Here is a 3743-nt window from a genome sequence, read left to right as displayed (position 1 = left end):
TCAGTGGTTGTCGTTTATTTATGTATTATTTATTTGTTTTTCATTCATTTTTTACATAAATGAGGCGGCTAGTTTTCTCGTTGAATTGTTTTACATTGTCTTATCGGGGCCTTTTATAGCTGACTATGCAGTATGAGCTTTGCTCATTGTTGAAGGCCGTAAGGTGACCTATAGTTGTTAATGTTTGTGTCATTTTGGTCTCTTGTGGATAGTTGTCTCATTGGCAGTCATACCACATCTTCTTTTTTATATTAGTAAAGAATGGCAAGACATTACAGCTTGTGCACTCTTGTTTTTAGATAAATTCTAGATTTGCATACATATTAAACAAGTATAGCTGGCTTTTGGTTTTCCCATTTGAATTGATTTGAATTTTGTCATGTGGGGCCTCTATTAGCTTCCTACATGGGATGTTTATTTTCTCAGTATTGATTGCCATATAGTGATCTAATAGCTGCTCACATGGGGAACAGTTGTCTCAATGACAATCATACCACATCTTATCTTTATATTCATATTAATTTAAAATGTTCTATTCTGATTTACTTGTGAACAACAATCCTTCAGCATCATCATCACCACCACTATAAACTGATCCAAGTCTCAAAAGAATATCAATTCAGGGTCTGGAAATGAAGTCATGGTTGAATGATCCCTCCCAAAATAGAAGAGTTAATCATTTAAAAATAATCTTTTTGACCAAATATAGATCCTGGTTAAATATTGTTTTTAAAGAGCTGACTAATTTATTACTAAACCATAAGAATTAAATAAGTGTTGGGCATCTCCTGCAGACAGGAATTACAACGTAAATTTTATCTACAAAATATAGCTGAACCTCAGGAACTGATTTTATCACAAAAATTGACCGAGATATTAAAGGAGTTTAGTTAAGGTGTCACCCTGACAATCAATTTTCTAAACCTGATATAGAACCATTAGTATTCTAATAATGGAAACATTCCATACAGAGCTATAAACCCTACTGTATCTTCTTTTGATCATGGTAGGTGTTGACAATGGGGAAATATTTCTTCATCTGAGACCATTGCACTCTCAAACATTCTTTTGAAAACAGAAAGTTAATAATAAAACACAAATCACTCTTCAAACTTTTATTGTTTTTGTAACATACCATTTTCTGGAATATTTTTTAATGGTTTGTACTTTTTTCAGCTTTTTCCTGTTTTTATCTCCTTCCTCTTTATACACAGTACATGTAATAGTCCATTTGTTCTGAGTATAATATGTTCAACATGAAACTTCAAAACTAGATCAACAAAGAAGTAATTTAGCTAAAAGTTCCTCTATAATTAACTTCAAAACAGAACAAAATGGTTATTTCATGTACATTTATAGCCGAGTGGTATTAACTTCAAACATTAATGACTTAAAATCATTTCAAAATTTACAGACTTAACTTTTTTTTTTACAATTTAAAGATGGTTGAACTACTTTGTCTGTAAATAACATTGTCATTTTTTTTTTTATATGAACAATATTTGTAATAAAATTATGACCCCCAAATTGGAGCATTCTTTTTCACTTTTTTGGTTAAGAAGCATTTCAATACTTTCTCATCCAAATTTTTAACCATAGCAAACTAGACATGAGCATTTTAAAAACATAAATTATGTGACATATGACACGAAATTTGCAAACATTCACAGCTGATTTTTGATTAATTTTAAGTTTGAATAATAAATTAATTTCTAATTAGCTTTCACATACACCGATAACAAAAAAACTATTTTTTCATATGTAAACTATTACTTGGAACTACGAAATTATTTTTTTCTGCATTTTCTCAACTTTATAAAAAAGGAACTATGTAGATATTCAAACTTTGGAATAATTTTTCTCCAAATTGTGTTTTTTTTCTATTTTTTTTGTCAATAATAATAAAGCAGAATTCTGTAAGCAACATAAAGGCAATTTACTAAACAATTAAATGTACAACAAATATGCATTTTTAAAAAATTCATAACATAACATTGTTATAAATTAGAGGAGTTTCATTAAATCGGTCGGTCAGTAACTGGTACTAAATTTATAATATACTTATTTGGTCTTGCACAGCAAAATATTTCTTTTGCAATCCAAAAGTGGGAAAGATTTTTCTTGAGAAATGAGCATATTGAATAAAATCACTCAAATTTTAAACCAAGTATTTAGAATTGACTGCATACTAAAAATAATAATTAAATGTAAATGCATATTAAAGCAAAATGATGGACTTGCATTAATGTGTGTTAATTTCTAATGTATTCCCTCTAACAGTCTACATAATAATTTCTAGATCTAATGGCCAAATGTCTTGAGCAGAATTTCTTCCAAAAATTCAAAGTTTTTTTTAAATCGGTGACTGTTCCATATGTTGACCTTAATATATAACACAGTTAAATCTCATTTCTTCAAGTGACTATCCACCAAGCTATCAAAGCCTATTTTAACATCACATTTATACATAAGTGTTCACTGAACACAAAATGAGATAATTACCAAAAAAAGAATGCTATGCGGGAAAATCCACTATACAAAATTAAGGTTTATACTACAATGAATATACATTCAGATAACTTCATATATGAACCCAATGTGCGAAATAGATGGTACGAAACCATCCAACGAAAAATAATATTTGTGTTTATAAAACTTTCCTCTATTCATAAACACAAAACAAGAATCAGTATTTTTCTGTAACAGAAGAATCTATCAGTTGCAAGTGACCTCTTGACCTTAAGGTCATCAAGTAACACTGAAAAAGTTATAAACAAAATTTTGTTTTAGAAATTCAAATTAATCCATAATAAATTCTGTTGCACAAAAATTTAATCAATCTTTTAATACATTGCTTGTATGACATTCTGGACAAATTTAAAAAAAACACTTCCAAAAATTTCCAATCTGCCAAAACAAATATTTCATTGTCCATGACAATCTTTCAAAATTTACCAAAAAATATGATCATAAAAAATTATCTCTGAAAATTTTAGCAAATGAAAACCAACACTGATTCTGACTACTCTGTGACGGAACAATACTGATTCTTGTAATAACTTCTCAAACATAAAACATGACAACAAATTTTGTGCCTTTATCAATGAAGTGAGAGACATTTCTTATCCTCTATAGCTTTAACACCGAAGAAGATTGAAAGATAATTTCTCTGTATGCATCAATGAATTTTTTTTTATAACACATCAACAATATAGATGTGCATAGATTTCTAAATGTCGGCACCAATATCTATCAACAACATTAAATAACATTTTTTTTTACATGTTAAACATTAATATTTTACTTTTTAATGAAAAATAATGGAATATGGATTTTATGGGTGTAACATTACAATGAAAAACAAATGAATAATGTACATACACACATACTCCAAACTTTCTTACATCAACTTAAACAATGAACACAAAAAATTGTTCTGTGTAAACTATAACAGATGTTTTCTCCATTCATACAAAGAAACCATATTGATGGCAAACACTAAATTTTTTCTTTTTACATATTTTTTAAAAACAAATTATGACATTTTCAGGAACACAGCACACTGAAAATATTTACATTTTGTAACAAAAAATGCAATTTTAAATTCTATCATTTTCTATGGGCCCATTTTCTAAATATTTTGTTTACATTTCACTGTCTTACATTCTTTGAAAAAGGAATACTTAACAAGAATTGACGAGAGACTTTATTCTGTCTCCTTTTTTTTTGTGAAGAAAAAAATC

This window comes from Mytilus trossulus, chromosome 4 (genome assembly GCF_036588685.1).
Source record: "Mytilus trossulus isolate FHL-02 chromosome 4, PNRI_Mtr1.1.1.hap1, whole genome shotgun sequence".
In the NCBI taxonomy this organism is placed as follows: domain Eukaryota; kingdom Metazoa; phylum Mollusca; class Bivalvia; order Mytilida; family Mytilidae; genus Mytilus; species Mytilus trossulus.
The sequence above is the reverse complement of the archived record's forward strand: the minus strand, read 5'-3'. Positions refer to the sequence as shown.